This window comes from Myotis yumanensis, unplaced genomic scaffold (assembly GCF_028538775.1).
Source record: "Myotis yumanensis isolate MYYU_CA2020_CCGP unplaced genomic scaffold, mMyoYum1.0.hap1 SCAF_9, whole genome shotgun sequence".
Classification (NCBI taxonomy): Eukaryota; Metazoa; Chordata; class Mammalia; order Chiroptera; family Vespertilionidae; genus Myotis; species Myotis yumanensis.
In genome coordinates, this window is record NW_027223760.1 from 41,556,902 (window position 1) to 41,571,634 (window position 14,733).

A 14,733-nucleotide genomic window follows, 5' to 3' on the forward strand; every position below is an offset into this window, starting at 1 on the left:
CTGGCATAGACAAACAGTAATTAGAACAATTACTGCACTTATTACGTGCAGTCTCTCTAGATTTGCAATAGGGTATTCTCCAAAATACAATGAGAAACCAAAAGTGCTTAATTCCTTGCATAATTGTCAGAAAATCTTCTAAGAATTTATTTTTTTTTTTGGAGAAATAATTCTCTATGCAACTCTTTGGTCAACAAGTAGATCTACCAAAGTTTATAATTTACTTTAATGAATTCAGACTTGAATCTTACTAACTTTAATATCTTTTGAAAGTTGTATCTAATAAATATGTTTTGATGTAAAAATAAATGATAATCATCTGAGTTTTGTGTGTGTGTGTGTGTGTGTGTGTGCGTGTGTTGAAGAACAGGGCTAGTTGTTAAGAAAAGCTAGGTCTCAAATGGACTTTTACTAAAAGAATAAAAAATTACTTCAGAGTTTTTCCAAGCAACTACTTCACCCAGTCGCCCTTTCCCTCTTGTAAACATTGACTGGTCTTTTCGGTAAGAAACATTTGGCTGTATTCAAAAAAGGCTTTAATGAGTCAAAAACAAGTCAGAAAACATTTGCAACTTGTAAAAATCTTCTCCTGATTCAAAGCAACCGCATCTTTATAGGCAAATTTCAAACTGGATCACATTCAACTCGCAGCACAATTTATTTAGACAGATTCCCTGTGATGGAATTCAGTGTTCAAGCAGAATTAAAGTGTACTCACCAAGGAATCTGTCTGAACAATGACATTTAAATAAATAAACAAATAAATAGCCACGGTGTTTAACCAGCAGAGAATATACTAGATTAAACAAATGGCATGTCTTCAGGAATCTTCATAGACAGACAAACAAAAAATGCTGATTCATGCAAATATAACATTTGTATTCATTGAATGCTCAAATAATTATTTGAAATTGCCCAGCATAATAAAAATTATAAAATTACAACATTTTTTACATTTTCCAAGACAATTAACTTTGTGGGAAACACTGTACTATACTGTCTTCTTAATATTAATGACATGTGTGTACCCTTTCTTGCAGTTAACGCTACCATAAATCAAAGAACAATGGGGTTGGTAGTCACTATTTCCGATTTGAATCCTAGTTCACTGAGCATGGCTCCTCTCCCAATCAGGTTTTCAATCCCCTCAAATCCTTCCCTGTAGAGGACAGACACGCTAAGTCTGAATAAAATACAGAGATGCCAGTAGAAGAATTCTACTAATTTCAAGGAATACAAATTTACACTGAAATCCATTGTTAGAATCTCCACATAATGAGATTCTATATTTAGAGCTCCTGCCACTTTCAATATATGTGCATCTATAGCTTAGGGCGCTTCAGAAATTATAGTAGTTAGGAAGTCTTAGGTGATCCCAAGGAAGAAAAAGTTAGCAGATTTTTTGAATTTATAACTCCTGTTCTAATGCTCCATTCTCTCCCTAGATATCAAGCACATATTTTTCTTATTATAGATATTTGGGGAGGGTAGGTCATCATATTCTTGTCAAGATCACCCCTTGTCATGAGTCAGAGTCATCCATCTCATCTCTAGTGACTTCCTTCAAGCACACTGTTTCACTAGAAAAGATATTGACACGAATTTTTAACCCCAATGTTTCTTTCCCAGCAGAAAACACTTGAGAAACATTGAAAATGCTCATGTTCTGGTGATGTGGAATGAATTAAAAATTAAAGTCAGGAGTTCTTTTATGATGTGTGTTAACTTCAATCCGAAAGTGGTGTTCAAAATATTCATATTTCACTGCCAACATTAATATTAAATGTTAAGACCGTGAAATTTTCAGTGAACTTAACCTGATCCTGTGGCTGTATAGACACAAGGCAGGTTAGAGAGCTATTAGTCATTAACAATATACCATGATGATTAGATTCTTGTAACATAAATTTAGAGTAAAATCATCCTGCTTACTTCATACCTATTTTCCAGAAAAGGAAGTTAGAGCATATATACTGTAACCCAATATGTGAAACATTAGGGAGTTTTGAGAAATTCCTTTTTCCCCCAAGTGTATTCTCTTATTTTATATGTCTGAAAAGGGTTGCAAGACCAAGAGTTGTGATGAAAGCAGCCAGGGTTTCACAAGGAGAAAAAATGTAAGAGAGAGGAAAATAATATACAATGTTCTACATGAAGCGCTAACTTCCCTGAAAATAAATAATCTAAAACACAATTCTTCATATATTTTAAGTTGTCATGATATTTCCCTTATTATTAGAAATTAGAAATGCAGCTATAATAACTGCAACCATTATGGAATAGAAACTGGAGTTTTTAAACACAATACTGCAAAATTTTACACTATTTTAGTACCATTTATTATTCTGGAAGCAGAATAATTTATTTAAATTCGTAAAAATATTTTTTTATTTATGGTTATAACATTATAACATTTCTTTCAATTAGATCCAAATTAAATCAAAGCTTTCCAAAATTATGATTCATAGATAGTTATGTTTAATATTTTCAGAGAATAATTTCCCTCTAACACACTTTAAAAATGTTTTCTGATAGCCTTCCAAATAAGATCTATCACATAAGTAACTCATGGGTTCCTCAATGTGGTATTCTCTGTGTCTATCACAGTACTTGTCACATTTGTGGCTCCCTTTCTAGCCGATGAATAAATAAATGATTAACTATCTTCAAAACCAACTACATCGCTCTTTAAAGATTCAAACTTGTATGTAAAGTCTCACTTCAAACACTTCATTGTTTTGAATCTAACGGGGAGAAACACCTTAGAAATTTTATTTCTTTTCTTTATATTTTATTTTATTTATTTTGTTATTTTATTTTATTGCCATATGAATGCCTACTTCTTTCAACACTGTTTGTGAAAAGGTTCTTCTTACCCCATTGGATCACCTAGGAACCTTTGTTGAAAATCGATTGAACACCAAAAACGTTGTTTGTTAAATCCCCGGTCAGAGTGCATATTGGAAACAACCAGTTGATGTTTCTCTCTCGCTCACTCTCCCCCTTTGCATCTCTTTAAAATCAATAAAAACATATCCTTGGGTGAGAATTAAAGAAAAAAAATAAATTGAATATATATATATATATATGTACATATATATATATATATATAATATAAATTGAACATCGCTCTTTTCTGGGATTTCTATATTGTTCTTTTTATAAAACTATCTTTGCATCAATATCATACTATATGATTACTGTAGCTTTACAGTAAATATTAAAATCAGGTAGTGAAAAACTTCAACTTATTCTGATGCCATTGTAAGAACCTGGTTATTATTTAACAGGAAAGGAGTAAAAGGGAGACCAGATAATATAGGCATGCCATTTTCACAGCTTTGCCAAAACGCTGCATTTAACACTCCAAGTCTGTTCCCTGATGATCAATGGGGGAAGGGACTGGACAAAGGCAGTTTGGACCCACGCCCAGTAAGGTCTGAGTGTGTTGGGAAGGTGCTTACCCTTCACTCACACCTGGGAGCTAGTCAGTGGCCAGAATAGGTGTGGCCACTGCAAGCTGTGAAACCCAAAGATTTAAACTTTTAAACAAAGGAGCACACTTGCTCTCTCTCTCTCTCTCTCTCTCTCTCTCTCTCTCTCGTGGGCCAGGCTCCTGTGACTCCTGCTGCAGGAGATGTGCTTCCCTGCCCACGTGGCTCATGGCCATGTGGGATTGCACACTGCACTGGGCTGCAATGTGGAATGAGGGCTCTGGACAATGGCCTTGCTACTGGCTCCATTGGAACCCCAGCTGCACCTCTTTCAGGACTCCTTTAAGGCACATGGATTTTACAACCTGAGAAATGTAATCCCATGCAAATAAAGCCTCGTACTCATCCCATTCTCATGTGGGGGTTTCGGAGAATTCTTGTTTTAGCGGCACTCCAAGAAACTCACTCCCATGAGCGGCAGAGGAATTTGATTCTCTAGTAATAATTCCAAGAACAGATTAGTTATTTTAAGTCCTTTACATTCCCATATAGATTCTTACATTTTAGTATCAGATTGTCAATTCACACATACAGGCACGCACACACACACACGCACGCACACACACACACGCACGCACACACACACACACACACATACACACACCACCTGCAGAAATATTAATTAGTATTAAATTTAGTATACAGAACAATTTTAGAAATAATTAAAACATCTAAAAAATATTGGACTTTAATTCCATGAATACAGCATGAATCTCTACAGAAATCTTTCGTTTCCTTCAGCAATATTTTTTGGTTCTCACTGAACAGTCCTTAAACATGTTCTGCAAAATTCATACCCAAGTTTTTCTTGTTTTATGCTTTAGTAAATGATATTGTTTCTTAATTTCAACTGTCAATTGCTCATTTCTAGTGTCTGGAAATGTGATTACTTTTTGTATATTCACATTATCTATTGATTTGCCAGACTTTTACATTAGGAATAGTACTTTGCTTTTTATTTATTTATTTATTTATTTATTTATTTTACTAATTCTTAGGATTTTCTGTGATTGTTTTTTTCTGTAAAAATAGTTTTCCTTCTTCATTTGCAATTAATATGCACTGTGTTTCTTTTTATTGTCTTCTTATATCAGTTACAAGCTACAGAACAATGTTAAATAGAAATGTTGATAGTGGAAAAACTTGCCTTGCCTTGTTCCCTACTTTACTTGTTAAGTATTCAGGCTTTCACCACTAAAAATGATTTTAGCTGTAAATATTTGAAGATGACCTTTATAAGGTTGAGGAAGTTCTGTTCTATTCCTTTTTGTGAGAGTTTTTATGATGAGTGGGTGTTGAAATTGTCAAATTCTTTTACTGCATCTATTAAGATAATTGTATCATTTTTCTCCCTAGTTCTGTTGATACGGTGAATTACACTGATTAATTTTTGAATGTTAAATCAAGCTTGCATTGCTGAAATAAAGTCTAGATAAAATTATTCTTCATTATATATTGCAGGATACTATTTTATATTTTGGTAAAGATTTTAGCTTTTATGTTTATAAATGACATTTAACTGTGGTTTTATGTTTTGTAATATCTTTGTTTTCTTGGGTTAATTCTGGCTTTATAAAATGAGTTGAAACAATTTTATTCTATATTTTTGAAAAGCATGTTAGAGTATTAGTATTATTTGTGTTTTGAATGCAAAGTAAAATTTACCAATGAAAGTATTCAGACCTGGAACGTCTTTATGTGAAGGTTTTTAATTAAACCATCAGTTTCTGCAAGTTATACAGAGCTATTCATATTTTTAGTTCTTCTTCAGTCAGCTTTGTGATTTTTTTTGTCCTTCAATGAACTTGTCCTTTTTATCTAACTTGAATATGTTGGCATATTCATATTATGTTCTTATTATGCTTTTAATGACCCCAGAATCTCTAACAATGTTTACCCTTTTTATCTGATGCCAGTAAACAAATTAAGTTTACTCATTTTAATTTTACTGATCAATCTTATCAATCTTTTAAAATATAAATCTTGTAAAATTTTTGAATTTTTTCTATTGTTTATTACTTCTCTATTTTATTTATTTTTATTCTTACACTTATTATTCCTTTCTTAATTTACTTATGACTTAATTTGCTCCATTTGTTTTAGCTTTTTTAAAATATGTTTTTATTGATATTTTTAGAGAGGAAGAGAGAGGGTGAGAGAGATAGAAACATCCATCGGCTGCCTCCTGCATACCTCAAACTGTGGATCAAGTCCACAACCCCAGCCATGATTGACTGCCCTGTAGGCAGGATGGTGGAGCAGGTGAGAGGACAGCACCAGGCCAAGGCAAGGTGCCAGGCGGGACTGCAGGTCTGTGAGGCTAGGGGTGAGAGCTGGGGCCTGATTCCTGCAGGCCACCCCGAGGGACCCCACCTGTGCATGAATTCATGCACCTGGCCTCAAGTCTATATAATAAAGCCTAAGCGACCATTACAGCAGAACTACCAGAACAACCGGTCATTATGATGCTCACTGACCATCAGGGAGCAGACGCTCAACACAGGAGCTGCCCCCTGATGGTCAGTGTGCTCCCACAGAGGGAATGCTGCTCAGCCAGAAGCCAGCTCACAGCTGGCAAGTGCAGCAGCAATGGTGGAAACCTCTCCCACTTATGAGCAAGGAGCCAAGCATTAAGGAGCAGCGAGCAGGCAGGCTGTAAGGAATGAGGGGTCCCAGACTGTGAGAGGGTGCCGACTGGGCTGAGGGACCCACCCCCTCAGTGCATGAATTTTGTGCACCAGGCCTCTAGTTGACATATATTTTACTTCCACAGTTGTTATAAAACTTATTCAGTTGGCCCTCCAAATTGGAGAGTTTCACATCTCTGAATTTAACAAAGAACAACTCAAAAATACTTGCAAAAAATTATGTTGATAATTACTTGGACATTGTAGTTAGGCCTATGATGGCTGTGTCTGTGCTGAACATGAACTATTTTTCTTGTTATTATTTCCTAAACAATAGGAGAATGTAGTATAATAACTATTTACATAGCATTTACATTGTATTAGGTATTTAAAGCAATCTAGAGATGATTTCAAGAATATAGAAGGATACACATAGGCTATATGTAAATACTGCATTATTTCATATGAGGGACTTGAGCATCCAAATTTTGGTAACTATGGAAGTCCCTGAAACCAATCTACCACATGTACTGAGGGATGACTATAATAGTTTATAATTTCATCTTTAATAATAACATTAACTGTTCAATGAAGTAAAATAGAAAAAAAAAAACCCAAGTCATTTATTTACCCATATATTTGCCATTTCTGGTGTTCTTCATTCCTTTGTATAGTCCCAAAATTTCCATCTGATATCACTTGCCTTATGCCTATAACTTCTTTAACATTTCATATACTAGATCTTCTAGAAATGAATACACTGGGCATTTGTTTGTCTAAAAAAAATTTTTAGATTATTTTTTGTAAAATACGTTCTCTAGATATAGAATTCTAGGTTGATCTTTTAAATTTATCTCTTAGCATTTTAATGGTGTTATTGTGTAGTGTTTGGCTTAAATTTATTTTTTTATAATTTGTTGGTTAATTAATTAATTTTTATTGTCTAAAGTTTTACATATGTCTCCTTTTTCCCCAATTAATCTTCCCCTCACCCCGCCAGGCATTCTCACCCCAGGCAAGCCCCCACCACCCCTGTCTACCCCTGTCCACCCCATCTACCCCTGTCCATTGGTTATGCTAATATGCACGCTTTCAAGTCCTTTAGTTGCTTTTTAACCCTTCACCTCCCCTGCCATTTGTCTCTGGATCTATTTTTGTTCATCAGTTTACGGTGATCATTATATCACACATATGAGTGTTACTTTATTGGTCATAGAGTATGCTTTATCCTCTGCTCCTTTTTTCTTTATATAGGTTTTCAGCAATTTGATTATAGGTTTTGTACACTTGTATGTGTTTATTCTCTGAATTCATTGGGATTCTTGGATTTGATTTCATAGCAGTCATAAAATTCAGAAAAATATTAGCCCCAATTTCTACAAATAATTTTTTCTTTTCTATTTTCTTAACTTTGTGTACTGCAATTAATATTATCTCACTTTTCATTAGGGTGTTTTGTTTTCAGTCTTTTATCTCTGTGTTACATATTAGAGTTTCCAGTCCTATGTGGTTAAGACCCTTGACATTGGGTTTCTACAGTGTCTAATATGATATTAATCCTATACAATACATTTTAGTTTTAGACATATTTTTCATAATAGAAACAAAATGTAGTTATTTACATCTTCCATTCTCTCATTTTATTGGTTTTTCCTTAAATATTCATATATATACATAAATAGATAGATAGATATTCACACACATAATGTCAGTTTTACCATTCTTGTATGATTATTCCATCATTGCCTTTGTGTCTTCTTTTATTATAAATTTTATTTTTCTGCTTATTGGAAAAATTTAGTAATTTGGGGTTGAAATTTGGGTACTGAAATTACTATATAATATCGATTATTTAAATTTTGTTGTTCCTCTTTTTAGAAATGAGCTTTGTTTGGGCAGACACTAAGTTATTTTCTAGTGAGTTTTATTCTCTGAAGACCTGATTTTAGTTTTCTTAGAAAAGGTTGAGTATAATCTCATTCTATCTCAACCAATAATTCATAACTCATCTCAGCTATTAAGGAATGACTCCTCCGGGTCTCCACTGAACACTCCGAGTAGTCTCTAGGGTTTTCAACATTCACCAGAGAGGGCTCAAATGTCTCCCCACCCTTTCTTAACAAGGGAAATTTTCCTGGTAAAAAATCCTCTGTCCTTTTTACTTGGCCTTATGAAATTTTGGTCTCCATATAAGCAAGTTAATAGTCAGCAAAAGTTTAAGGGGTCCAAAAACAGATTTCAAAAGCTCTTTTTCTGTATATATTTCTTCTTACAAATCCACCTTATAATTCACAGACTTAGGCTCTCCAAACTACAAATTTCATCAACTCTCCTCAGAGATACTGCTGGGCTATGCTTAAATTCCCCTAATCTGCACCTATAATTCAGACATTGGTTCTAAGAAGAAAGCCAAGGAGGGTGTAAGGTTCACCACCTGCATTGTTTTCTTTCTCATAGAGACCAGATTGTGTTGCCTCTTCTCTAAAGTCTTAAAAAAGTTGTCTCCTACATTCTCTTACATTTTCTAGTTATTTACTGCAGGAGGTTAAGTCTAGTCCTTACTATTCCAGTGTGGCTGAAACACAGTTTATTTTGGAGCCCAGACTCTTAATTACTCTCTGCTGCTTTTATTGCCACCTGGTTTCTCTGTAGGTGTACCATGAGCCTTCAGTAAATTAAAATCAACAAGTCTTTTTTAAGTGATGTGATCTCAAATGAAAAAAATTAATCTGTATTATTATAAGAAATAATATATTTGTAGTTCAAGTCACACATGGATCCTTGCATGTCCAGTTACTGAACATACACACTTGGCACATCTTGATTTTGTTACTATTACATAAACCATCACTAGCATTGCTTTTCATTTGCAAATGAAATCAGAACTGCCTTCTATTTTTTTTCTTTCTCTTATTGGTAAAACTGTTGAGCCATAAAAAACTAAACACATATTGACTTCATGGAAAAATTTTATTCAATTTGGAATCCACCCACATACATTTTTCTGGTTATCCATGCCCTTACCTCTTCTATAATCCGGACACATTTATCTCCCTTATCTATGAACAGATCATGAGAGATTTTTGACAACTACTATGGCCTGTGTCTTCAGCAATCATTTGATCTAGGACTCTAATAACACAGTCAAAAAGGAAATTAGGCTTGTTTGACATAACTTGCTCCTTGTGAATTCATGCTGGCTTCTAACATTCCCTACATTCCTAAGAGCACATAAACCATATGCTTAGGAACCCAGTGAAGAATTCTGTGATGGCTTAGATAGTTCTGAGCGTTATCCATTTCCTCAGTTTTTAAATTGAGTTATTTACTACTTCTGCTTATTTTTCATTTGTCTTCAAATTCTGAAAAAAATGCCTTTCTACTAATATAATTACTAATATAATTATAATTAATTTTGGATTAAAATGTAATTTGCCTAGACCGAAAAGACTTAAACACTTTTAATTAGAGAGACCACAATAACCCCTCCTTGCCTGTTTTATAAGGTCTGAGCTTTAAAAAATGTATAAAGGTTAACTGAATGATCTCTTACTTTAGGAATCAGGAAGCAAAAACACTGTCTTTACTCTCATGAAAACCACAATTGAGGAAGGAAAACATCAAAAATATTAACATAAAATATGCAAAATAGCAAATGTAACTCTTAAGAATGGTCGCAAAGTGTGGTGAGAGTAGGAGAGTATGACTGGATTTGGAAAGTTAGAGAAGGCTTCCCTATGGTGAATTTTTAAAATTAGTAACAATAAATAGACAAGGACAACATGAGCAGAGGAACTGGGAAGAGGCCCAGCGTATGTGCTTGCCTTTACAGCCCCAATGCTGTATATCCAGAAACCTGTCTGCCCAAGCAGTTGCTATTTCTTTCTACCGTGCATTTACACTACAATGGAAGTTGGTTTTCCTGTTGAGTAACTAGCGCTTAGAACAGTGCCTCTATGCTGCTTATTCAATAAATGTTTGTTGAGTAAATGAATGAATAAAAAAATGAAACAAGAATGAGTAAAACAAAACTATCACCCACTTTTTATGTATTTACCATATTGATTCTTACCTCAACTTGTTCAGGTTGTTTTCCCTCTGGAACACAACATTTCACCTTTTCTACATAGTCAACATTTTACTTTCATGCTCCAAGTCAAAAATTCACCTACAAATTCCTTTGTCTTGCTCTCCTCTGGGTTAGTCTTTCCTCACTGAACTCATATTGCATCCTAGTATCTGCCATGTTATTTAGTACATCATGATAAGCGGCCTCTATTACTATCTCTTTGTTTTTCTTCATCTATCCACATATCTTTGTCCATTAAAGTGCCGAGCCTACAGTCCCCTCTAAATAGTGCCCACAGACAGTTTTATATTACAACACTCTTGATTCTTGAGAAAATGAGTGCTACATTTGTGTCTCAGTTTTCTCTCCTGTATCATTTATCAATGTGCTCAGTACATTGATCTATTTTCACCTGTGCTGAACCTGCATACTTGTAAAACATTGTTTTTATTACCTACGGATTGATTTCATTAAACTATACTTTGTTGATATGTCTCTGTCATATACCAATTATTGCTTTTACAAAACAGTTATATGAAATTCCACATAGGAATCGCTGGAAGAATGTTGTTAAAAGTGCGACCCATTGTCATTCACTGTGTCCTTTTCCCCCTGCAAAAGCTATTGTTTAATGTACAACTTGCACTGCATCATAGGAGTTAAAGAAATAGGCTCTGAAGCCCAACTGTCTATACTTGATTCCCAGCTCCCAGCCTTACTACTGTGTCATCTTGGAAGTTATTTAACCTCTCTCTGCCTCAGCTTCCTCATCAATAAAATAAGGATATGAGCAATGATGGCAGAAATAAAAGTTGCCCAGACATATTCCACCTCAGCAACAATAAATTTCAGCCATCCACACATAAGAGGGCCTTTGTGAGAGCTTTGGGATCCAGGTAAGAAATTCTGAAACCCCAGTGGAATCCAAGTTAATAAAGAACAACTTTGAAAGGGCAGGCCATGCCCAGGTGGCGAACTCACTTATGATAGTCCTGAATATAGACCTGGAAATATCACCCTACCCAGGGGACTCAACTACAGTGTCATTTGGCCTTGGTCATGGCTATCACCATAAGCCCAGGACCTGAAAGGAGTTACATATTTGTGGCTTAAATAATAAGTCCACAGATGACAGTCCCAGGTGTGCATCCTAAAGTGGCCATAACCTGGCTCCAGCCACTCTTGGCTGCAGTCCATGAGCCCCTGGAGGCAAACCTGAAAAATGAGTCCAATTGTAGATCCCAAAACAGCCCTGTAACTGGGCTCTAGCCTCACCCATCTGTAGTCTGTGAGCAATCCTGCCGGGCAGGTACCCAAAGGGAGACATTCCCATTTGCACACTTGGAGATCCTGAAATGGCCCCGTCTTGTTGGCTTAGGGTCCCATCAGGGACATGACCATCAGTACCTCTGAAACCACGCCAGCCAAACTCTGTCAGCAGAATCTTAAATGGCCCGGTAACGTGGTTCTAGTTCATATCAGCCAATATCAAAGAAAAGGCCTGCCTGCTTAGGCACCTGGTAGGAGACACACCTCATTTATTGGATCTATATGAGAAAATCTACAAAACTCTGATGAATGAAATAAAAATAAATAAATGGAGAAAGATTCCATGTTCATGGATAGGAAGACTCAATCTTATTAAGATATCAGTTTTTCCCATACCAATCTATATATTTATTACAATCTCAATAAAAATTCTAGCAATTTACTACATGAATATTGACAAAATAGTTCTGAAATTCCTATGGAGAGGCAAAAGCTCCAGAATGGCCAACATAATATTGAAGGAGAACAAAGTTAGAGGATTAATGCTTCCTGAATTCGAGTCTTATTAGAAAGTTGCATTAAGCAAGACAGTAGTTCCTGGGGCTGTGGGGTTGGAAGAGATAAATACAGCATAGTAGGGGTCCTGATCCAGTCTATACACTGCACTACAATTAGTCTGATCAATATAAATTATTTTGCACTACTTCTTATCAACCTTGCATTTACTAGTATCTCCTCTGTTAGGATTGTCTTGAGAATTAGAACCATGTCTTATTTTTGTTTGTTTATTGTCTTGTCTATTTCTTAGTGAATGAAATAGTAACTATTTTATTGGCCATATTTTTTAGAAAACATTCACTGAAAGTAGTGGGAATAAGAGGATACATATATTTTAAAGCCATTTTTAAGGCAACAGTAAGAAAATATCTCACAGCCATCAGAGCCTGAGAAAGTGTGTGTGTGTGTGTGTGTGTGTGTGTGTGTGTGTGTGTGTGTTTCTTTAGGAGGAGATGTAACTTTTCATGTAACAAATCAATGGAATAATACTTTACACAGATGTATCACATATCCCAGAGAACAATTCAATACCAATGTCTATTTTACAGCACTGAATCCTGAAACCTAAAGAAGTTTCGTGACACGCCCTAACTCACCCAGCAGGCATATTGCAAATCTGGCAACGTAATTCACCTTGAAATTAAAATGTTTAAAAATGTCTATATCTAAACAATCAGACTGAACCTTTTTCAAGGATTAGAGTACTACCCATCTGTGGGGAATACTGAAGAATATAATGGTGATGAAAACTTGACAACAACATGACACATGAAAGGAAATTCCCGCTATGATGGGAGAGGTGAAAGCCACATCTGTTATTAACATTAAACAGGAATAAGGCTACACAATAAAAAGTGGTCTAAGGACATGCAAACAAAATTGCCATTTTGATTTTTTCCTTTTTTTAAAAAAAAATCTATCAGACTTTTATATTAAAAGGTTAACAGTTATTGAACACAGATATAATATGCATGAGAATATTAGCAATTTTAGAGATATAGAGTCCTGAATGAAACAGCTGGTAATAGTCAATGCATTCTAGTTCATTTTTTCATAACTAAAAAATGTGATGATATATTCATATTATTTCTAGAGTTATAGAGCTTAGATGTTTATAAAATCCACATTTTTATAATTATTCTATTAGATTTTCCTCATTTTTGTGTGTACCATATGGTTTTAAACAGTGGTGACTAGACAGAATCTATGGCCTTTACCCATTCGCTGTAGTTGTAGATTGGACAGTCAATGATACAACACTCACCTGGAAAAATATATTACACCCCCTAGGACCCTCTCTTTTCTTTTGGAGATTCACTTTTAAATCTAATTCAGTCTTGGACATTTCAATGGCTTTTAGAAGTTTGCAATGTCTTAGGAATATTTGTTACTAAGATTATATAGATCACATATAGGGGATATCCTCTGGCCCCATCCTTTTATTTGAAACTGCCTATCAAGTTGCATCTTCTCTGGAACAATTCTTTAATATAATTACTCTTTCTTTCCCTAGATCAGTGGTTCTCAACCTTGGCTGCACATTAGAATCACCTGGGAATCTTTTTAAAATCCTGATTTCTGGGCCTCATCCTCCGGAAATTCTGTTTGTTATGGGGTGGGGCCACAACATTAGTAACAAAGAAACAGAATTTCCAGAGGATGAGGCCCAGAAATCAGGATTTTAAAAAGATTCATTACTAATGTGGCCCCACCTCATAACAAAGAAACAGAATTTCTGGAGAATGAGGCCCAGAAATCAGGTTTTTAAAAAGATTCCCAGGTGATTCTAATGTGCAGCCAAGGTTGAGAACCACTGCCCTAGATACTCTGCATGTTTCATGTATCACGTAGACAGAATCATTTCCTTCACCTGTCTGAGGGAGACACGTTTTCACATTAAAAAATCTACTGACTTTAATTTGCATGTATATTGAGTCCAACTACCACTGATTACTGATTTATCATGCATGGAGTGAGAATGATGATGAGGATGCAGTGCTTAACAACACAGAAATTGTTAACAAGTGTTAATCAAATAATCACCAGGAAAATTATTAATTTTGTTTTTTCTTTCATATTTGGTCATAATCCATATCCTACATACATCATGCTAGTGTTTGGATTGCATTGCATATGTGATTTTTTTATTCCCTGATTGGGTTGTGGCTTTTCTGTAAAACGATGGAAGTAAAAGATGGGGGTGATGATGATTTTCTTCCTTCTTCAGCTTTTTAGTAGATTGGATCTCCTTCCTATTGAGCAGATTTATCCAAGATTAAAGGAGATTTGGATTTCCATTGTAGAATTTAGAAGTGATTCCCACAGTTAAACTTCAATCAGTGGAGAAACTTTGATCTGTGTGTACCTGAGATGCTCAATGAAGATCAGGATTTCTGCTGGAGAATATGGAAACCCTCAAAAGACAGAATGATACACAAAGGAAGAAAACCTATTCTATTAAAAAAAAACTAAGGAATGAATGAGGGATAAACCACTGACAATTTAATTTTCAACTTGTTGCTGTTCCTTAAAATTGACAATCACACAGTCATCTCAGCCATCTATCTGTCTTTTTGGGTGTTCATTGTGGAACATAAGAGAGGTATGTGCATTGTGACAACAATATAATTCAGTGTATCCCTTAATAAAATTCATAATAGTTAAAATGGAATTAAGCCCATGAAATATATTAAAATGAATACAGTTTGACACCACA